Genomic DNA, 24337 nt, shown 5'->3' on the forward strand with positions numbered 1-24337 from the left:
ATGAGGGGAGTCCTACAATTGCCCCAGCTTACTGTCTGGAAAATGTTTTCAGGTCATGATACAGATGAGACGAAGCCAGGCAGGACAGTTTCTTTCCTAAGTTGAGAAGATGGAGCTGGGAGTGCAGGAAAGCCAAGACAGCTAGGATTATCAGGGAAGATCACCAGAGAGGAGAGAGCTGCACAGAGAGGGTGTCCCCTTCAAGTGTTCAGCTGAGTACTGATCAGGCCATGCACATGAGAAAATTATCCAAAGTTGGGGGAAGAATCACCTTGAAAGGATTAGGGAAAAACGATAACTGAACACATAGGGTTAGAGTATTGCCTGTTTCCCAAATCCATGGTAGAAAATCTTATAATTTAAGGGGCATCAGGAAGAGTTTTAAGAAGAGTCTTCCTCAACAGTGGGGAAGATTACTCCTACACTAAATGCAGCTCTGTTTTCCACCTAACAAAGTTTGAACCAAGTTCTGAAAGGGTCAAATGTTTTCAAGTAACTTAGCCATATTCTAAAATCCAAACTTGGAATATTTATAAGGATACAAAAATACCTAGCACATGACAAGGTAAAATCACAATGTCTGGCATCCATTAGAAAATTACTAGATGTGCAAAGAAACAGGAAAATGAAACCCATAATGAGAAAAAAAATCAGTCAACCAAAACTGACACAGAAGTGACACAGATGATAGAATTAATAGGAAAGGACATCAGAACAGTAATTGTGACTGTATTCTGCATACTCAAAAAGGTGGAGAAAGGATAGAACACATTAAGTAGACACAGAAAAAATATTAAAAAAGACACAAAAACTTCTAGAAGTGAAGGTTGCTGTGTCTGAGATTTAAAAATACACTAGGTGGGATCAATGACAGATTAAATATTGTGGAAGAAAAAATTAGAAACTTAAGGACATAATAATAGAGACTATATAAAATAAAACACAGAAAAGTGCTGAAGAAAAAAAAATAGACCATTAATGAGCTGTGGGGTGACTCAAATGGCCAAATAGCTGCATAATGGAGTCCCTCAAAAAGAGGGCGCATGGTAAAAAAATTGAATAAATAACGACAAAATTTTGTTCAAATTAATGGAAATAATAAATCCACAGATTCAAGAAGTTAAATACAAAGAAAACTACATGAAAACACGTAATCAGTTTGCTTAAAACCAGTTATAAAAAGAACACTTTAAAGCAACCAGAGGAAAAGGAGACATTGTATATAATGTGGAACAAATGGAAAACAAATAAATTTAAATTCAATCATATAAATGTCAATGGTCTAAATACTTTAATTAAAAGGCAGAGAATATCAGCTTGAAACATAAGACACACTTTATGCTTCTTAGAAGAAAGCCAATTTAAGTGTAAGAACACAAACATATTGCAAGTGAGGGATGGGAAAAGATATACCATGATAATACTAATGACAGGACAGCTGGATTGCTACATTATGATCAGATTAACAAGGATTTCAGAGTAAAGAATATTACTGGGATACATTGGGTCATGTCTTAATAATAAAAAGGTCAGTTCAAGAGGACTTTATAAATCTAAATGTATAGCACCTAATAACAGAGCTTCAAAATACATGAAGTATACACTGATAGGTAGGACTGCTAGATGAAATACACAAATCTAACATTATAGTCAGAAATTTCAACATCCTTCTGTCAATAATTGACAGAACAAGTAGGCAGAATGACTAATTTTAAAGAAGACTTGGAAAACACTATCAACCTACTTGACCTTAAAATTTACATTTATAGAACACTTCATCTAACAAAGCAGAATACATTTCTCTTCAAGTGCACATAGAATATTGACCAAGATATGCCATATTCTGGGCCATAAAACAGTCTCAATATATTTTAAAGGATTCAATTCATGCAAAGTAGTTCTCTGAGTATAATTGAATTAAATTGGAAATCAGTAACAGAAAAATTTCTGGAAAATTCCTAAATATTTGGAAACAAAATAACAAACATCTAAGTAAGCAATGGGTCAAAATGGAAATAAAAATGAAAATTAAAAATTAATTTAAACTGAATAAAAATAAAAACACAAAACATCAAAACTTGTGGGATGCAGTTAAGGCAGTACATTGAGGGGTGTTTATAGCAATAAACACCTACATTGGAAAAGAAGAAAGGTTTTGAATCACTGATGTCAGCTTTCACCCTGAGAAATTAGAAAAAGAAGAGCAACTTAAACCCAGAAGAAAAGGAATAATAAAGATCAGAGTTGAAATGAATGAAATAAAAAACAGAAAACTATAGAACAAAAAACCTCCCAAAGTTGTTTCTTTGAAATGATCAATAAAATTGATGAAACGCTAGCCAGACTTACTAGTAAATAAAAAAACAAGAATATGCAAATTACCAATATCAGGAATGAGAGAGCTGATAGCACACTGGGTCCTACAGATGTTAGAAGAATAGGACAATAGTATGAAGAGCTTTATGTCAACAAATTAGACAACTCAGATGAAATGGACAATTTCCTTGAAAAATATAAATTACCAAAACTCATTCAAGAAAAATAACTTGAATAGCCCTATATCTATTTTAAAATTGAATCTGTAATTAAAAACCTTCCACAAAGTACACTACAGGTCTTGAAGTCTTCTTGGGTGACTTCTACCAAACATTTAAAGAAAAATACCAATTATAGACAAACTACTTTAGAAAACTGAAGAGGAGGGAGCACTTCATAACTACTATTATGAGGTCAGTATTAGTCTGATATCAAAACTAGGTAAAAACATTACAAGAAAAAACTATGGACAAACATACATCATGAACTTAGAGGCAAAAATGCTTAATAAAATGTTAGCAAATTCAATCTAACAATAAAGTAAAAAGAAGAATGCCCCAAGACCAAGTTGATTTTATCCTAGGAATGAGAAAGTTTGATTTAACATTAGAAAATCCATGTTATTAATCCATTAAAAAAGGAAAAATATATGAGTTTTTCCATAGATGCAGAAAAATATTTGACAAAATTTAATATACATTCATGATAAAAACTCTCAGCAAAGTGGGATTAGAAGAGAACTTTCTCAGTCTGATAAAGGCAATCTACAAGTCTCTTCGGTTAACATTATTCTTAATGTTGAAAGACTCAGTGTTTTCCCTCAAGATCAGGAACAAGATAAGGATGTCCTTTTCAACCACTTCTATTCAGCATTATATTATAGGTTCTAGCTAGTACAATTAGGCAAGAAAAAAATGAAAGTCACCCAGATTGGAAAGGAAGAAGTAAATTGTCTTTATTTATAGAACACATGCTTGTCTATGTAGAAAATCCCATGCAATCTACAAAAAAGCTACTAGAACTAATAAGGGAACTTTGTAAGGTTGCAGGGTATAAGATCAGTGTTTAAAAATCAATTACATTTCTATATGCTAGCAACAATCAAAATTAAAATGAAAATACCATTTACAATTGAATCACAAAATAGAAATGCCTAGGGATACATTGAACAAAAGATGTGCAAGATGTTTACACTGAAATTACAAAGCAAAGCTGAGACAGAATTAAAGAGGAATTAAATGAAAGCTATATTTTGTTTATGGATTGGAAGACCAAGCATTGTGAAAATGTCAGTTCTTCCCAAATTGATCTACGGATTCAATGCAATCCCAATCAAAATCCCAGAAGGCTTTTTGTGTAGAAAGTTTCAAACTGATTTACAAATTCACTTGGAAAAGCTTTTAAGTTTAATTAGGTCCCATTTGAAAAAAAAATTTCACTTGGACATATAAAGGATCTAGAATAGTAAAAATAAACCTTAAAAAGAATAAATTTGAATTAATCCTTGAACACACTTTGAGACTTATTATAAAGTTAACAATGCGGCATTGAACTCAAGGGATGCAAATAGATCATGGAATGTAATAGAGTCCAGAAATAGATCCATACATGTATGACATATTTTAAATTTTATGTATTAACAGACTGTATTTTTAGAGATTTTAGAGAAGTTTTAGGTTCACAGAAAAATTAAGCAGAAACTACAGAGAACTCTTATATAACCTCATACTACCTTCCCACCCCCAGTTTCCCCTATTATTAACATTTTGCATCAGTGTAGTTAATATGTTATAATTGATTATAACAATATTGATTAAAATGATACCGATACATTATTATTAACCAAAGTCCATAGTTTACATTAGGGTTAACTCTTTGTGTTGCACGTTCTATGGGTTTTGACAAATGCAAAATGTCATATATCCACAATTACAGTATCATACAGAGAAGTTTAACTGCTCTAAACATCCCTCGTGCTCCACTATTCATCCCTCCCCACGATCTTTTTATTGTCTCCATAGTTTTACCTTTTCCAGAATGCCATATAATTTGAATCACACAAGTATATAGCCTTGTCAGATTGGCTTCTTTCATAACAAATTTGCATTTAAGTTCCTCTATGTCTTTTCCCGGCTTGATAGCTCATCTCTTTTTAGTGCTGCATAACATTGCATTGTACGATGTGCCACGGTTTGTTTCTCCATTCACTTACTGAAGGACACCTGGGTTGCTGGAAATTATGGATAAAGCTGCTACAAACATTTGTGTGCAGATTTTTGTGTCAATCTGTTTCCAGCTCCTTTGGGCAAATACCAAGGCGTGTGGCTGCTGGATTGCATGGTCAGAGTGTGTTTAGCTTTGTAAGAAATTGCCAAACCATCTTCCAAAGTGACTCTACCATTATTGGCATCCCCACCAGCAATGAATGAGAGTTCCTGTTGCTCCAGATCCCTTGCCAGCATTTGGTGTTGTCAGTGTTTTGGATTTTTGCTGTTTTAATAGGTGGTGGTGGTATCTCATTGCATTTCTCTAATGACATAGGATGCGGAATACCTTTTCATATGCTTGCTTGCCATCTGTATATCTTCTTTGCTGCGGTGTCTGTCCAGGTTTTTTGCTCATTTTTAATTTGGCTTATTCTCTTATTGAGCTTTGAAAGTTGAGTTTTAAGAGTTCTTTGTATGTTTTGAATACTAGTCAATTAGCAGTTATGTAGTTTGCAAGCCGTTTCTCCCAGTCCGTCTTGTCTTTTCATTTTCTTCACAGAGTCTTTTGCAGAGCAAAGTTGAAAATTTTAATGAAGTCAACAGTTCTTTTAGCTGCAGTCCCTTTATTACGCAGGAGCCCTAATGAGACGGTGGTAATGTGTGGGTGAAGGGGGGAGGGGAAGCATTCTGTGATCACCTGACTGTGTCTCAGTCATAATCATGTGACCGTGAGCCTGTACCTCTGGGCAATGACCTTCATGACTGCTTCTCAGCTTCTCCCTGTGCCCTCTCAGGCAGGACTGGAAAGCTAGAGGAGGCTGGAGTTCGGTTTTCCCGTCACCACGTTGACAGCCAGAGGGGCTGGTGTTGGGCATACTGCTTCTCCCAGCTCAGTCAGGCTCTGGTGGAATAGTCTCCCTTGAAGGCAGACCTTTGTTAAGGAGAGAGAGAGAACTCTGGGCATGTTACAAGATGATTACTGCTCTCCAGTTGAAAGTGTGAGGAGATTTTTCTCTGATCTTTGCCCTGAGAACTTCATGGGGTTCCTGGAGGGTAAACTGATGAAGGTGTAGGGGGCTTGCCTAAGACTGGGCTCCCAGGAGCTTTTAATCGCTCAAGCTAGACCACAGCTCCGTCTGCAGAAATTAGTTAATTATCCCTTAAGTGTTCCTACTGGGCTCCAGCTAGGGTGTTTGCTCCTGTAAGTTCTGTTTCTCTGTATGCACCTGTCACTGCGATTTGTCCTCTTTTTTTTTGCGGTACGCGGGCCGCTCACTGCTGTGGCCTCTCCCGTTGCGGAGCACAGGTTCCGGATGCGCAGGCTCAGCGACCATGGCTCACAGGCCCAGCCGCTCCGCGGCATGTGGGATCCTCCCGGACCGGGGCACGAACCCGCGTCCCCTGCATCGGCAGGCGGACTCTCAACCACTGCGCCACCAGGGAAGCCCTGCGATTTGTCCTTTGACCTCAATTCTCTGACAGATCTAAGAGGAGCAGTTGGTTTTTAGTTTGTTAGCATTTTTTCTTGTTGTGAGGTTGGGATTGATGACTTCCAAGCCCCTAACATGTGTGACTGGAAACCGGAAGTTGTCCCTCGATTTTTGACAAAGGTACAAAGGCAATATTGACAAATAGTAATGGAACAATGGGATATCCGTATTTAAAAGAACTCTGATCCATTCTCTGCTCTATATGCAAAAATTAACTCAGAATGCATCATAGAACTTGAACGTAAAACTTAAAACTATGAAACATCTAGGAAAAAACTAAGGAGAAAAATCTTCTTAAACTTGGGACGGGCAAAGATTTCTTAGACACAACATCAAAAGCATGATCCATGAAAGGAAAATTGTTAAAATAGACTTCACGAAAATTAAGTATTTCTGATCTAAAGACACCACTAAGACAGGCAAGCCACAAGGAAAAAGTATTCGCAAAGCACATATCTATTAAAGGACTGGTACTCAGAATATATAAAATCTCTTTATTAAGAAAATAAACAACCTAATTAAAAAATAGGCAAAAGATTTGAGCATGTGCTTCACCAAAGAAGATATATAGCTGCAGAAAAACATGTGGAAAGATGTTCAGCGTTGTTTGTTATTAGCGAAATGAAAGCACAAATTAAAACTGCAATGAAATACAACTACAGCCCTATTAGAATGTCTAAAATTTAAGAGCTTGACCATACCAAGTGCGGACGAGGATATGGAAGGCCTGTATCTTTCATACACTGTTGGTGGGAACGTAAAACATGCATTCCCTATGGAATGTTTGACAGTTTCTTTAAAAGTGACACAAGGGCTTCCCTGGTGGCGCAGTGGTTGAGAGTCCGCCTGCCGATGCAGGGGACACGGGTTTGTGCCCTGGTCCGGGAAGATCCCACATGCTGCGGAGCGGCTGGGCCCGTGAGCCATGGCCGCTGAGCCTGTGCATCCGGAGCCTGTGCTCCGCAATGGGAGAGGCCACAGCAGTGAGAGGCCCGCGTACCGCAAAAAAAAAAAAAAAAAAAAAAAGTGACACAGGTACCATAGGACTCAGCCATTATCATCTTAGTATTCATTTAAGAGAATTAAAAGCAAAGGCTTTTACTGAATGTTCATAGCAACTTTGTTTGTAGTAGCCTAAAACTGGGAACAACTCAAATGTCCATTAACAGGTGAGTGGATAAGTTGTGGTATATTCGTACAATGGACTACAGTCATCAATAAGGAGGTAATGAAGTATTGATACACCTGCAACAACATGTCAGAATCCCAAAATAGTTATCCTGAGTGGAAGAAGCCAGACATAAAAGAGTATATAGTGTAGGTTTCCATTTATATAAAAGTCTAGAATATATAAACTAATTTATAGTGACAGAAGGCAGATCAGTGGTTGTCTGGGGATGGAATGTCAGGGTGGGGCTGAGGAAACTTTTGGAGTGATTATATATCCATTTATATATCCATAGACTATATAAGCATATGTCCATATAATATATATTACATATATTTATACACATACACACATATATATGTGTGTGTATATATATATCATTAGCTTGATTATGGTTTGGTTTCATGGGTGTATATATATGTAGAAATTATCAAATTTTTACATTTTAAATCATGCAGTTTATTATGTGTCGATTACCCAAATAAAGCTTTCAAAAGAACCCCCCAAATAACTAAGTGTTGGTGGGAAACTCTTCCCAGATTAGGGAACAGTATTGTGAAGTCCCTGATACAGGAAACAGCTGTGAACAAAGAGGACCACTGACTCTTCTAGTGAAAGGGACCGGTGAGGTCATCTCATCCATCTCCCTGTCCCCATGAAGATAACAAGGGAAAGCTTTCCAAAGACAGGATTCTGTACTACTTTTAAGATATTTTGTTTTTAAAATTACTGAATTTTGATCATGTTTGTATCGGGCCACATGGTATTCAACAGTATAGCAAAATCCTTCTCCCACAGAGCTCACTTTGCATGGGAGACAGACAAGATGATGGAGTTTATAAACAGTATGTGGTACAGAATGGCACAGACGGGTGCTGTGAAGCAGAGAGAAGCGGGGGTGGGGGGGCTAGTAGTTTGTGGAAGGCCTCCCAGGAAAACAGCAAATGTTGTGCAAATTTGTGTCCCATCCCCGGAGGGAGATTGCAGAGCCTCTGGTCATTAGCATTCTGATTGGGAGAAATTCCCCTGTCTAACAAGAATCCCTTCGTTATAATTAACATTATTTCTTGTTTTCTCCTAGAAGAGACAGAACTAGCGTATCAGTAGGTTATGAAATATCACCTTGCCTACATTGGAGGCATGAAAAATTCATCTGTACATTTAACCTTTTATATAGTCTCTGCCCTCAAGTTGAGATAACTGTAGATTCACATGCAATTTTAAAGAGCAATGCAGAGAGATCCCGGGTACTCTGCCCGGTTTCCCCAATGGTAACATTTTGCAAGGCTAAAGTACAATATCACGGTCAGTATATTGATGTTGGTAAAATCCACCAGTCTTATTTAGATTTCCCCAGTTTTACATGTACTCATTTGTGTGTGTGTGTGTGTGTTTAGTTCTATGCAATTTTATCACATATGTCGGCTCTTGTGTCCACTCTCACAGTCCTGATATAAAACAGCTGCTCAGCACAAGGATTCTTTGTTTCCCCCTTTAGAGGGAAACACCACTTTCCTCCCACTGCCCAGCCCCTACTGTCTCTAACCTATAGTAATCGCTTATCTCTTCTCCATCTCTGTTATTTTGTCATTTCAAGAAGGTTATATAAATGGAATCATACCATACATAATTTAGGGGGATTGCCTTTCCTTTACTCAACATAATTCTCTTGAGATTCATCCACACTTTATTGTATAAAAATAGCTCATTCCTTTTTCTTGCTGAGTAGTATTCCTCAGTATGCATGTACCATCATTTGTTTAACCTTTCACCCGCTGAAGGACTTCTGGGCCGTTTTCAGTTGTGGGCTGTTACAAGTAAAGCGGCCATGATCATTCATGTGCAGGTTTTTGTGTTTATATGCGTTTTCATTTTTATGGGATAAATGCCCACAGGTACAATTGCTGGGTTGTACAGTGTTGCATGTTTAGTTACATAAGGAGCTGCCAAACCGTTTTCCTGAATGGCTGCCACATTTTATATTTCCACCAGCAGTGAACGGAGAGGTAATTCTGTTTCTCTTCCTCTTCACAAGGATTTGATATTGTCACTGTTTTATGTTTTGGCCATTCTGATAGGTATCTGGTGATATCTCATTGTGGCTTTAATTTATATTATTGTGTGACTGTGAGCAAGATTTAACTACAGAAAGGAAAAAAAGAGAGGAGTAACAGGTGTTCAATAAGAAATCTTTTGGTCACTCTGTTCACCCAAGTTGAGGAAGGACCTCACAAAGTCCTCTAGGGATAGATTGAAAGAATGTCCAACTTGCAATCTCAGTTCAAAGATAAGCTTTGGACAGCATTGTCCAAAGTGTATTCTCCAGAACTCTTGTTCTCAGAGATGCTTATAGGTGTTATGGGAAATAGGTGAAAGCCAGTAAAACTGGCTTTATGAGAAGTTAGAATATGAATAATCATGTGAAACTTGTAGGAGCATCTACTATGCAAACGAATAGGTATATTCAAGCCATGGAATCCCTCTCTTTTGAGGAATGCACTTTGGTGATGCTGACCTAGGGAAAAGCTTATGCTCTGCAAATGTAATATAAACCCAAGATTGGAAATCAGTCGGCTGTCAGGGAGCAGTTAAGCAGGGTTCTCTGCTCAGGATAATAATGGTAAAAATGCATACCTTTATATATTATTTCTTAACTTTATTAAACAGCTCCAAGAGCAGGGGTCTGGGCTGTGGTGTGCCAGCAACCAGAGTCAGGCCTGGGAACCCCTCCCTCTGATGTGAGAGGGGGTGTCTTGGGGAGAAGCCAAGTGAGAAAACATGGTGGGCTGCCCAGGAGAAGGCTCCGGGCAGAGAGGAAGAAACTGGGTGTGCACCGGCGGGAGGAAGCTACATTTTTCAATAACATTTTTCACAGATGCTGTCACCTTTCTACTGTTCGACTTCAAAATTGCAACTGTTCTACATCAGTAAGAACAAAGGTGGGAGGAAGAGCCTGGAGGAATCCCTTGGCCGGTGAGTGCGGGGGTCACATCTCTCTTTAGGGTTGAGAGCCAGAAGCCTAGGTAGGGACAGAGCCATTAAAGGTGGCCATGTATGAACACGTCCCCTGCTCACCTTGGACCCATTTAAGAGACTGTGTGTGCTCCTGGATTGACTCAGACCTAAGGCCCTGATTGTCTCATTTCTCAAGCGGGAAGCAGTCTCAGGACCATTTCTTTGGCTTCTACCCTCTCGGGAGAGCAGGCGCTATGGAGTGATTGGATATTGCAGGGGTCTGACATTTCTTTCACTACAGACTCTAACACTGCATCCTGTAATGTCTAGGCTGTCGGATAGCTGTGCCGGGGCCCAAGAACTCTACCTCGTGGCTTCTGAGCAGGCAGGTTTGGTCCAGAGGGTATGCTGCTGCTGGTGAGTCCTCAAAACAGAATGTTTTCTCTGGTATCGCATGGCGGTTTCAGAATGGGGGCCGGAAGATGGTTGAGGTGTTACACAGACCAAATGGCTTACTTTGTGTCCAGAATGAGTTGGACATCTTTAGAAAGCTGTTCTCTACTTGCCGTCTTTCTAGAGACAAAGTTGTAGGTGCCTCTGATCAGAGACTTCCTAAAGATTCATTCTGCACAGAACTGGTTCCAGAGCTAAGGGACCACAGGAAGAGGAGGTGGTAAAGAAGGAGGACTATTCTGAGGTCTGAATAAGCTTGGAGGAGGCCAACTTCTCTCCCACTTTCTTCATTACAGAGAGCACTGGGGCTTCTGCAGGGAGGAACAGTGGACGAGGGTTACCATGGGGTTGTGCGGTCACAGCCATCTGTGGACCAAGGGGAAGCATAGGTGGTGGGAGCCTCTCCCAGCCCTTCCCTTACAGCTTGAAGCAGACTGTTGCCCCCATATTGGGATTCCAATGCCTAGTTTATTTTCTGGAGCCCCCTGGGACTGGGTGGGGAGTCAGGACTGCTGACCCAGGCCTTGGTCTGTGGCTTCTGTCAGTTTTATTACGTTGCTATAGCATCAGAGACCAATGATCCTGACCCCCTCTGGGATGCAGAAAATTCTTAGAACACAGACAGGACCCCGCAGGTTCCTGGCAGTTGGATTGTAACATCTTTCGAAGAGTGGCCCTGCCCCGCTGTGGAATAGGCACCAATACCCAGCCTAGAACCCTTTGCTTCTCCAGGCACCAGTGGGTAGTGGGTAAGAGCGCCTGCATACGGGGTCCCTTTCCCTCTTGGCCTGGAGGGCTGGGGGCCATGCAGGTGGGCAGCAGCAGACTGATGGAGCAATGTGGTCCAGGGGCTGGGGCCACCTCACGGCACAGGGCCTCTGGGAGCCTTCTCAGAACTGTGTCTGATTTTTCCCCGAGACCCTGGCTGAGGATCCAGAGCTCTGGGGCTTAGTGAGCCCCCAGTCCATTCTCTGACACAACCGGTGAGTGACTTTCTGGCTACCTTCTTCCTGGCTGCCAGGAGCTCTGGTAGACGTTTTGCAACAGCTTGCCCATCAGAAGAAAGGAACTGCCCACATTTCTGCATTCTCTGCCATAAATGGGAAAAAATATGACAGAATTTGAATTGCTTTTCTCCCCCACGGGATAGAGTATTTTACGTTTGATTATTTTCACCCTGCTTCATTCCACAAGGCATGTGAGGTGGCTTACACAAATGCATCTAAAGGAATGAAAATAAATAATCGAATGAGTCAGGGTGATGGGAAAATATTAATAAAGTGAAGCCATAAATAATTTTATCACCCCAAAACGCACATGCTGTGGTCCTGTATGTATCCTAGGGTTGGGTCGCAAGTTTGTACGTATGGTGAAGGAGGTTAAAGTCCTAAAACACAGTTCACTAAAAATTTTAACCAAGGAATAAACCATGCAGTGTTTGAGTCCAGAACAGGACACAAGTTGTATATCTAAGAGCAACTTTTTCATTTTTCTTTATTAGTTTTAATAAGCTATTTGATTTATACAAAAGTATATTCATAACCTATATGTAAGTTATACATTACAGTAATATAATGAGTATCCATGAACCTGAAGGATACATTCCCTAACTTGTATCTACCCACGTGCTCCCTCTTCCTCCCTTTGTCCTGCTGCTTCTCTCCCGCCAGAGAGCATCACTATCTTAAATTTTCTTGACCGTCCTTCGGATTTTTCATTTTGTTTTATCCACAATGCATAAATACAGAAATGATATTTTGTTTAGTTTTGCTCTTTTGAAGTTTTGTTAAAATAATATACCAGTTGAAGTCTTCTGGGATTCTTTCTTTTCCATTCAACGTTGTTTCCAAGATTCCCTCATGTTGCGGCCTGTATGTGCAGTTCATGCTTTTTTACTTCTTTGCAACCATGCTTTTTGTGAATAGACCATGCTTCATCCATTCCCTGTTGTTGACCCTGTCGGTAGCTTCTTGTGTTGCGCTATTATGAACATTTGTGCTGAATGTTTTTGGCAGATGTCTCCTGGTGCATGTATTCCAGACTGTGTCTAGGGTCATATGTGTGAACAGAATCATTGGGTAGACTTTGTAAGATAATGCCGAAGTGTTTTCCAAAGCTGTTGGAAAGGTACAATCCTGCCAGTAGAGTACGACCTTCCTCAAATCCTTATCCTTTCCAATATTTGACATTGTTAGACTTATTAATTGTTGTCAATATAGTGGCATGAAAATGATCTCATGTGACACTAATTGCATCTTCTTGACTGGTAAGACAGTTGCATTTCACGTATTGATTTGTTTCACGTTTTTCCTCTTCTGAGAAGTATCTTTTTCTTATTGTATTTTGCATATTCTTTTATTGGGGCTTTTTCTTATTGATTCGTATGAATATTTTATGTATCTTGTCTTAGGCCAACTTTTCATTTCCTAGCCAGGCGATTTTGTTTCTGACTCCAATTTTTTTCTATATGCTGATTACTCACAAGTCTAAGTATTCAGCGTGAGACTTCCTTTTGAGCGCCACACCCATGAGCCTAACAGTGTACTCAGCATCTTTACTTGGATGTCCCGTAGGATTCTGAGGTTCAACGTGTCCAAAATTGAGCTCATCATCTTCCCACCCTGGCCGAATTCTTCGATTTTGTTTTCTGTCTCAGGAATATCACCACCAGCGACTCAGGTGTCCAAGCCCCGAACTTAAGTGTGGTTTTTGATGCAAGCCTCCCTCATATGCTATGTTCAGTCCATCAGTTAGGATACTAATTCATAAATATCCCTTGAATCCATTTTTGTCTCTGGAACCCGAATGCTACTTCTTTATTCCATGGTCACAGGAAACCCTAACCCTTTCAGAGCCCTCCTAACTGGACTGCTGGCCTGTCATCTTGCTTCCCTCCAATCCGTGCTCTGCAGTGCAGCCAGGTGATACCTTTCCAAAGCACATTATGTGGTCAGGTAACTCCCTGATTAAACAATTTTCATGGCTTCTATTTCTTTTTTTTTTTTTTCCTTCTTTTCCGATACGCGGGCCTCTCACCACTGTGGCCTCTCCCATTGTGGAGCACAGGCTCCGGACGTGCAGGCTCAGCGGCCACGGCTCACAGGCCCAGCCGCTCCGTGGCATGTGGGATCTTCCCGGACCGGGGCACGAACCCGCGTCCCCTGCATTGGCAGGCAGACTCTCAACCACTGCACCACCAGGGAAGCCCCATGGCTTCTATTTCTGACGAAGGTCCAAGCACAAGAGACTCCTCATCAGGCCCCAGTTCACCTCTTGTTCCTCATCTATGGCCAAATCCTCTGGTCGCCCTGTGCTCAGTTGTACCCAGATATGGTAGAAACTGTGTTATCTGATAAAATTAATAAAAATTGTTGGGTGAAACAGAGAACCATAAAAATGCTGTATACATGGGATGCATATTTTATTTCAAAACACATAAGTGTACATCTATTCAGCAATGTTTTGAAATAGGGCCAAGACCTTTCTTGGAGTGTCAGTAAGCTGATGGTTGTTGAGAGTCATCTTTCTTGCATAAACCACACCAATAATGGATTATTTATGATTTCCAGTTGCAGTCTTCCAAAAAGTATATCATAGACTTGACACTTGAGAAGCAATGTGAGTGTATAATTCTTCTATCTTTTAAAGACTTTTTTTCCTCCTCAAGCTATTGAAGTTGTTTTACCCATATCTAATTTGATAATATTTTCTTTTTAGGATTCACCTTCATTAAATCTTTTCAAAGCATTCTACTTAGAATAAAAACAGCAACTTTCTTTTCACAATCATATTTCATGAGTTTACATGGTATTTAATTCAATAACACTAAAACTGGCATAAGCAGCCTTGGGAACAAACACAGCTGACCCTTGATAAGCATTTAACTCATCTGGGGGTACAGAAGCGCACAGGCTTACACCCATGCACGCTCAGTGTGCTGTGGGCAGCAGTCAGTTTGTTTTACAAGAGTTGATATAAGGGAAGGTTGCTTTAGAGAAGGTCTACTCTATTTGCAGTTCTTTACGTGCTCATCTCCAGGCTTTTGCCTAAGTCGTTTCTTCTGCTTGGGATCCTGTTTTCCATTTAAGTTCACTCCTAATTCTTCTTCAGGTGTCAGTGTGCGTATCACTCATCTGATAAGCTTTCTCCGACTCCCTAGGACTTGGATAGAAACCTCACTATGTGCTGCCATGGGTTTCTATCTCCCTCTCTGAGGTTCCTCAACATTTGGGGTCAGATTATTCTTTTGTGTTCCGTGCCCTGTAAGATGTTTAGCATCATCCTTCGCCTCTCCCAGATGCCAATAGCACCCTCCACCAAGCTGTGACAATCAAAGATGTCTTCAGATGTTACCCATGTGCCCTGGGGGACAGAATTGCCCCGGTAGAGAACCACTGCTCTAGATTATAAATGTCTGTTGAACGACTGAATGACTTTATTACTTGGCCTGATACAAAAGCGAACAGCGACAAAGCAGCCTATAAATTCAGGAGAGTACTCAGGTGCTCTTTCAGACAATATCTCCATCCTGCAAAACACATTTCAGTGCACTTTTTATTTGGAGCTTTGCTGCCGGCCTAAGAAGTTGTTTTTACTGCCTGCAGGAAAATGCGATGATGTTTTGTATATTTTATGTTATTTTTAGCCTGCTTTGCCATCTGCCCAAATCTTAGGCCTTCATAGTGGGAAAGACATTCTACCGGTCAGCTGAGATCTACGTACATTTCCAGGTACGTTTTGATCTCCATGCTCCTGAAGTTTGTGTAGGAATGACTCTATGTAAGAAAGGGGGGTGGGTTAGATGCACAGTTAGCTTAGCACCCCATCCTGTTCAGCAGTCTCTCTGTACCGTACCCCTTGCAAAGCAGCTCACGAGACCTCTAGGTGGGAATCACTTCCATATTTCCTGGACACTGTCCCACCTATCTATGGGAACTTTGCTCATTTGTTTGACAAATATTTTTGAGCACCTAATATTTTGAGCTAGACACTGGATTAAATGCTGACCATCATACGTATGTTATGTGATTTACCTAAAAATAAGTTTAGGTGATAGAGACATTAGTCCATCATTGGACTAAATGCTGGTCAGAATCCTCCGTGTTGTCTAGTTTATGCCTCCCTCGATTTAAGGGAATGTTGGGAGGTGATTAAGAAGACAAAGAAGTGGTTAAAAGGCTGACTGTCTTGCTTGAGGAATTGCCGTGAACACTGAGGTTCTCGCCTGTGGGACATCAGCAACGAGGTGACAGGTCTCATCTAGAAAAGGGATCCCTCACAGACGCACAGGTCCAGGCAGCACGGACATCATGGATGCCTTCCTGACCTGTGTGCTGTCGGCCCCACTGGTGACAGCGGTCCCACCCACTGTCTTTGAGACCCTCCCTTCCGCCCTGCTGTGTTGGTGCTGCACCTGGGCCTGCAGGACCGACCCGCGGGACTCTCACTAGGAAATCCCTACCTGCTGAACTCTGCTTGGGGAAGATAGGTTTACCTGAACACTCCCAGGAATAACTGTTGTGCTTTGTGACTTCTTCCCTCCTTGAGCTGTTGGAAATACCAAGTTTGATGATGAAGCTCCGACGGGCACATTAGCTTTCTGTTTAGCTGACTGCCTGCAGAGGATCAGAGGGAAATTCCTGCAGAGCTCCCTGCTCTGGTCCACCCTGGCTTCATTTTCCATCTCTGATGCTTCCAGCCGTGCAAACATACACAGCGTCACCATGGCGACTCCGGGACAGATACACGCATGTGAAAAGCGCATGAGGCAAATCTCTCCTCTGATGCATTGTTAGGAGAGGAGAAAGCCTTTAAAAGCTCTCAGAGCCACCCTGTTGCCCCCTGATTTTCACACAAGAGCAGCTACCTCAGTCGTCAGCATAATATCCTTTCCCTTATATTTTGCTTTGCTCGCGGAAGTGACCTCAAGCTCAGGGAGATGTCACTCCAGGATGAACAGAGCCTCGGACCCCTAGACCCACCTTATGTGGTTTGCCCGCTGTTGGATGGGGCTGTGGCCTCCACACTGGACCGTAAGCTCCCTGTTCTCTGACCAAGACCTCTCGCCTCTGTGAGTGTCTGACGTTGACCCTCCCATCTTTATTCACACCATGCCCACCTCCTCACATCAGGGTCATTGCTCCCCTTGCTTCTGATGCTTCTGTCCGCTTTTCCCCCAGCCCCCTGCCATCCTGTGTCCCATCCTGTGGGACAATCTTTCCAGGGCCATTCCTGAGGGACCTGGTTATGGCCATGTCCCACTGGGTTCTGGTTCACGTCTGACCTTTTTTTCCAGGTGAAATCAGGCTTAAGTGAATACAAAGCAATGACAGGGAGAACGGCTACAGCCTGAAAAATACACAGCAACAGCGAAATCGGGGTGAAAATGGGCGGGGGTGGCTCAGTTGGGGGCACTGGGGGCAGAAGAGGGGTCGGTGGGTGTGGGGAGCAAAGGGCAGGGCTTATCTGTCAGCCCCACCACACGGGGTGTGTCCAGAGGGCCAACTCTGATCGCTTGCTAGTACGTTTTGGGTGCTGTGCTGGGGAGGGACGCTGCCCTCTGCTTCTGCACTGGAGGGTGACTGATGGTGCTCACTGGCCGATGCCTGTGTATCTTCCCTAACGGTGGGGATGAAGAACGTTGATGACCAGGTGTCTCTTTGGAGAAGGAACAGCAGATCAGAATAGTTCAATTTTCATCAAGTCACCCCTCGGTTCTAGGAGAGTCCACCTACTTTGTCATCAAGCCCCAGGTTCTCTGTCTGGCTTTCAGGATTTGCCTCGACCTGGCTCAGACCCACTTTAACTCCACCTTCTCAGCACACCCCTGCTGCTGCGCCAGGCACATTGCCTTTTTAGTTCTTGAAGGCAGCATCCTACTGCCTGCTTCCGTGTCTTGAGTCCTTCCCCTGCTTCCTGAAATCACTTGCTGTAAAGGCTGAGCTCTGGACCACAGCCTTCACCAGTGTGAGGACAGGTGCACCCTGGGGGGGGCTCTCTCCTGCGCTCTGCAGCCCTGACACCTATAGTCCGCACACGCGTCTTGCCACATGGCCTCCTGTGTGTAAGGCCTGTCCTGTGGTGGACGGAGCTCCAAGCTCGAGACTGTTCTGCTTACCAAGCCCCAGGGACAGGGCCAGACTTGTGGGGAGTGCTTTGTTACCACATGCTGAGATTCCGTCTTCTTCAAAAGTTTGCATTGCCCCTGTGGCGCGCTCTTGGTTACCTACCCAATCTGCATTTCCTCCTCCTGCCTTGGTCACAAAACCCAGTGTTACTCCGGTAGCCTTATGCCCAGCTGAAAGGCAGCCTTTCCCAGGCTACTAGCCAGCTAAGGGTTAAAACAAAAGGGAAGCAAACATTCTGGGGCAGAACTTCCAGGCAAGTTTCTTAAGAGGAGGACAGAGTTAAGTGTTCTGCAAATATTTCTTTTCCCAGTTTGCGGCTTGTCTTTTTATTTTCTTAACAACGTCTTCCAAAGAGTAAAAGCTTTCAGTTTTGGTGAAGTCCTGGTGGTCACTTTTTTCTTTTATGCTTCACGCTTTTGGTGTCATAGCTAAGAAGTCTGTCTTACCCGTGGCCACAAAGATTTTCTCCTCTATTTTCTTCTAGTATAGTTCTAGTTTTAGCACTTACTTTTAAGCCTCTGGTCCATTTGAGTTAATATTTATATAAGGTGTAAGGTGAGGGTCAAGGTTAATTTTTTTCTCTTTTCATAAGGATGCCCCATTGTTCTGAGTGCCATGTGTTAAAATGACCCAGGTTTTAATCTAGCATTAGGGGCCTCTGCGGCTGGGCTTCAGGGGGTCCTAGAACCACTTGAACTTGCTTGTGACATGTTGTGAGTATGTGCACATATAACTTAGGAATGGGAGGATGGAAATGGGGCTTTCACCAGGTTCTGGAAGGGACCCCGACCCCCAAAAGGGTGCAGGTCCCCCCACTCCCACGTGACCCAGCCTTCTTCACCTCACTGAACAAGGGCAGCCACAGACTAGAAGAAAGGGATGTCAAACACTGCGTGCGAGCCCCTTTGGACTTCCTGGGAAGAAAACAAGATCTGTTGGGAGAAAGCCTGTACAAACATACACAAATTGCTCTTAATAATAGTATGAAAGCAGAGGCAGTAAAACCTTGTAAAGTCTGATACTAGGCATCTTTAACATAACACATAATTCACAGCAGCTGCGTGGTTGTTTCTCCTGGACCACTGTGTTGTAAATGGAAGAACCTCACTGAGCAAAGAGTGTTTAAAATGAAATTGCAATTAAGGGGATTTTGTGAATGTGGCCGAAGTTAACATTCAGAATTTAGAGTTTTGTAATCCCCAAACCTCAACCAGCTCTCATCACCGGAGAGCATCGCTCGCCGACAGGAATGGTCGTGAGGCTCTGAAAACAGCGGATGCTGAACCCCCGGAGCTGCAGGACACCCGCTGCCCTGGGTCTGAGCAGCAGTGACCACTCTCCCAAGGGTGAGGATGGGACACACATTCCTGACGGGAAAGAGAGCTGGACACTCATCAGCCTTTCATTCCCCGGGCAGCTTCTTGCTCCACATTTTCCAAGATTTTGGTCAGACCACCCATCAGCTGACCTTTCCAGGTCTCTGTTTCCTGGGGAGCGTCCACTGTGACTCAGACCACGACGCTGGGGGCCCCCTGATCCACGTTAGCCACAGCCCTGAGCGCTGGAAGGAATCTTGGATGTTGGCTGCTCTGGCCCTTTAATTCACGGTGAAGAACATTGGCGCCCAGGGAAGTGAAGTCACTTGCCCAAGTTCACAGCTGTAGAGGCAGAACTGCAAGTAGAAGCTGGTGTCCTGACGGCCACGCCAGCCTGCTTTCCACTCTACAAGGAGGAGGAAAATGGAAAAGCAAACAGGCCACGGAGTCAGCCAGAGCTGGGTTTGGGTTCTGACATTTTCCTTGTAACCTGTGTAACTTTGAAAAGTCACTTAACCTTTCCAGTTTGCAGTGTCCTCATTTGAAAACAGAGATACATATTCAGCAAATATTGATTAAGCACCTTTCCTGGACCGGCACATGCTGCTTTTGGTCCTGGGTACACAGGGAGCGAGACAGGCCAAGTCCCTTGGCCCGAGACATGACCCTTGTACCCTAGAGGGTGTGAAGGGTGGAACAGGGCCTCTCTGAGAAGGTTATTGTCAGCATTAAATGAGGAAGGGAGGGTGGGGTGAATTGGGAGATTAGGATTGACATATATACACTACTATGTATAACATAGATAACTAATGAGAACCTACTGTACAGCACAGGGAACTCTACTCAGTGCTCTGTGGTGACCTAAATGGGAAGGAAATCCAAAAAAAGAGGGGATATATGTATACGTATAGCTGATTCACTTTGCCGTACAGCAGAAACTAACAACTCTAAAGCAACTATGCTCCAGTAAAAATTAATTAAATAAATAAAAATAAAAATTCACTTATTAAAACAAATAGATGAGGGCTTCCCTGGTGGCGCAGTGGTTGAGAGTCCACCTGCTGATGCAGGGGACACGGGTTCGTGCCCCAGTCCAGGAAGATCCCACATGCCACGGAGCGGCTGGGCCCATGAGCCATGGCTGCTGAGCCTGCGTGTCCAGAGCCTGTGCTCCACAACAGGAGAGGCCACAACAGTGAGAGGCCCGCGTACCGCAAATAAATAAATAAATAAATCCCAGAAGGTTTGTAAATCAAGGTGTACTTGAATGAGAAGTGATGTGATTATTCTGATTGGCAAACTGGGGGTCAGGGGCTGGGCTTGGATAACGCAGCCCCCTTTCTCCGCGTGCTTCCTGTATCTACCGACGCACTCCCCTTATCCTCGCTTTCTACAGCAGAGACTCGAGAGGGTGGGTTCTGCTCTTGCAGGTGAGGCATACCTGGTCTAGGACTGCCATGGCTGGGTGGTTAAGTCTGGTGAATTTCAGAGTTCAGTGTTGGGGAGCCCATTGTCGCTACACATCTAAGCCATGTTTCCCAAAAGTTACTTTGGTAGGAAAATTGGTATTGTTATCTTTTAATTTGGTTCCAAACATACACAGGGAAAGGGGGAGCTAACCATTTCCTTCCCTATCGCTAGAGTTGGCCAAGTTAATCTTGAGGTATGGTTAATAACATACATAGGTACATATACACAAATATAATAAAGAGCTGTGAATCAGGAATCACAAGTGTTTCCAAGAAGGATGCATGTGGTGGTTTTACTTTCTTCCCCTAGGCTGAATCCACTATGCTTGGGAGCTGGCCTCCCAGGAGGTAGAGAAGGTCTGAGTGTCCTAAAGTAAATTATCTGTTGTCCATGGAGCTGAGGTTTCCTCAATCTGACTTTCAAGTAGACAGGATGGAATGCAGAAGTAGGCTCAGAGCAGAGGCAACTCGAAAACATAAGTGGTAATGCCAAAACAATACTGGGCTGGACTCTAAAACAGATATATGGGTTTTGGTTAGCCTGGGTTTGGTGATCTCAAACCTTGACACACAGGAAACAGTTAACTAGAAAGATGAACAGACATGTACCATTTGGACAAGAATTTGTTCACTACCACAGATCGCATGCAATACATGACATTTCCTGAGTGCCCATTATGTACAAGCATTTCCATATCCACTCTTTCAGTTATTATCCTGACCAACTTATTGAGGAAGCTGGGAAGCAGAGAGGTTGAGGTTAAGGGAATTGTACAGAATCATAGAGCAGGAGATGAGATTTGAGCTCAGGTTTCAACAGGGCACATCCTTTTTTCCATTGTATGATCTAAGGACACAGGATTCCATTAAGTATGGAAAAATGACATAGTCACTGCTTTTTAAGGAGCTTAAAGTTGAACTGAAGACAAATACACACCCATGATAAAAAGATTAATTGTCAAATATGCTCAAAGAGCTAAAGAGCAAAAACATGAACAAAAACTAAAGGAAATCAGGAAAACAACATGAAAACAAAATGAGAATACAAAAAAAGAGAGAGAGAGAGAAATTTTTTTAACTAAATTTATTTATTTATTTTTGGCTGCGTTGGGTCTTCGTTGCCGCATGTGGGCTTTCTCTAGTGGCGGTGAGCGGGGGCTACTCTTCATTGTTGCGTGCAGGCTTCTCATTGTGGTGGCTTCTCTTGTTGTGGAGCATGGGCTCTAGGCATGTGGGCTTCAGTAGTTGTGGCATGCGGGCTCAGTAGTTGTGGCTCATGGGCTCTAGAGCACAGGCTCAGTACTTGTGGCACACGGGCTTAGTTGCTCCATGGCATGTGGGATCTTCCCGCGCCAGGGCTTGAACCCAGGTCCCCTGCATTGGCAGGCAGATTCTTAACCCCTGCACCACCAGGAAAGTCAGAGATAGAAATTATATAAAGGAACTAAACAGAAGTTCTGCAGCTGAAAACTGTCATAGCTTAAATAAAAAATACACTGGGGGGGATAAAGAAAAAGCATATGGAGGATGGTGGACTAGGAAGACCCTGAGCTCATCTCATCCTACAAATACACCAAAACTACAAACACATATAGAAAAACTCTCTCTGAGAACAACATTAAGACTAGCAGAACAGCTTTTCTACAACCAAGGGTATAAAGAAAAAGCCACACTGTGGCTGGTAGGAAGGGAAGAGAAGTGATCTCTTGGGACCCACACCCCTGGTGGGCAACCAGAAGAGGAGGCGGCTATCACAATCTCAGGGATCCTCCCTAAGGAGTAGGGGTTTGAGCCCCACATTGGGCACCACAGCCCCAGGATCTGGAACTAGGAAGACAAGCTCCCTTGGCTGGTTTTGAAAAACAGTGGGGCTTACTGGAGGGCTGTAGGAATCAAGACTTCACTCTTAAAGGCTCACACACAGACTTGCTCACTCCCAGGGAAATGCAAATCAAAACCAAAATGAGATATCATTCCACACTTGTCAGAATGGCTATTGTTAAAAAGACAAAAAATAACAAGTGTTGTTGAGGATGTGGAGAAAAGGGAACCCTCTTGCACTGTTGGTGGGAATGTAAATTGATGCAGCCACTATGGAAAACAGTATGGAGGTTCCTTAAAAAATTAAAAATAGAACTACTACATGATCCAGAAATTCCTTTCCTGGGTAGTTATCTGAAGAAAACAAAAACACTAATTCAAAAAGATATACACACCAGAATGTTCATAGCAGCAGTATTTACAATACCCAAGATATTGAAGCAACCAAAGTGCCCATTGACAGGTAAATGGATAAAGAAGGTGTGATCAGCTATAAAAAGGAAAGATAGATGAGCCATGAAAAAGAATGAAATCTTGTTATTTGTGAAAACATGGATAGACCTAGAGGGTATTATGTTAAGTGAAATAAGTCAAATACTATATGATTTCACTTATATGTGGAATCTGAAAAACAAAACAAATGAACAAATGTAATAAAACAGAAACAGACTCACAGATACAAAGAACAAACTAGTGGTTACCACAGGGGAGAGAGGTGTGGGGAGCAGCAAAATAGATGAAGAGCATTAAGAGGTACCAACTGCCAGTTATAAAGTAAATAAGTCACAGGGATGTGATGTATAGCACAGGGAATATAGTCAATATCTTATATGAACTTTGTATGATGTATAACCTATAAAAATACTGAATCACTATGTTGTACACCTGAAACTAATATAATATTGTAAGTCAACTATACTTTAATAAATTAAAAGAATAAAGGGAAAAAAAATGTGAAAAATCCATGAGGGGGTTCAACGGCAGGTTTGAGCATGCAGAAGAACCAATGCAGAAGATAGGATGATTAAAATGATCCAATCTGAGGATCAGAAAGAAATAGGAACAAAGAAAAGTGAAGAAAGCATAAAGCATTGGGAACTATCAAGCAGATCAACATAACATTATGGGAGTCCCAGTAGGAGAAGAGAAAGGAACAGAAAGATTATTTGAAGAAATAATGGCTGCAAAGTGTCAAATTTGATGAAAGACGTAAATCTACAAATGCAAGAAGCTCAACTAACTCCAAGTAGGGTAAGCTCAGCGACCCACTCTGAGACACATTCTAGTAAAATTGTTGAAATTTCAGAAGAGAGAAATTTGAAAGCAGCAAGAGGTAAACAACTCGTCATGTACAAGGGATCCTTAATATTGTAGGTTTATTACCCAATTTCTCATCAGAACCTTTGGAGGCAGGATATAGTGGGATGATATATTTAAATTGCTGAAAGAAAACATATTGCAGTTAAGAATTCTGTATCTGACAAAAATGTCCTCCAAAAATGAGATATAAATTAAGATGTTTCTAGATAAGCAAAATCTAAGGGGTTTTATTATAACTAGATCTGCTAAAGGGAGTTCTTCAGGTTGAAATGAAAGGACACTAGACAACAATTTGAAGCTATAGAAAGAAATAACAATCTCCTGTAAAGTTAAATACATGGATGAACATAAAAGCCAGTATTATTGCAATTTGGGTTTTTTTGTTTTTGTTTTTGTTTTTTTTGCATTACACGGGCCTCTCACTGTTGTGGCCTCTCCCGTTGTGGAGCACAGGCTCCGGACGCGCAGGCTCAGCAGCCATGGCTCACGGGCCTAGCCACTCCGTGGCATGTGGGATCTTCCTGGACCGGGGCACGAACCTGTGTCCCCTGCATCGGCAGGCAGACTTTCAACCACTGCACCACCAGGGAAGGCCCAATTTTGGTTTTTAACTCCACTTTTAATTTTCTACAACATTTGTAAAGCAAATGTATAAAATGAATTATAAACTTATGTTATTGGGCAATGTATACAGA

General features: G+C 42.2%; 1 long non-coding RNA gene across 26 annotated transcripts in view; it reads left to right on the forward strand.

Annotated features, from left to right (window-relative positions):
• Positions 1-24337, forward strand: part of LOC115844432 (uncharacterized) — a 326879-nt gene that overhangs the window by 141092 nt on the left and 161450 nt on the right. For 22 of the 26 annotated variants that reach the window (XR_009564997.1, XR_011377660.1, XR_011377659.1 and 19 more), the window contains 2 exons: positions 10057-10154; positions 10467-10553. The exons of the other annotated variants lie outside the window; for them this stretch is intronic. This is a non-coding gene — a long non-coding RNA (uncharacterized lncRNA). The remainder of the gene's footprint in view (positions 1-10056; positions 10155-10466; positions 10554-24337) is intronic. 26 annotated transcript variants of the gene reach the window in all.

Source organism: Globicephala melas, chromosome 8, assembly GCF_963455315.2.
Source record: "Globicephala melas chromosome 8, mGloMel1.2, whole genome shotgun sequence".
Taxonomy (NCBI): Eukaryota; Metazoa; Chordata; class Mammalia; order Artiodactyla; family Delphinidae; genus Globicephala; species Globicephala melas.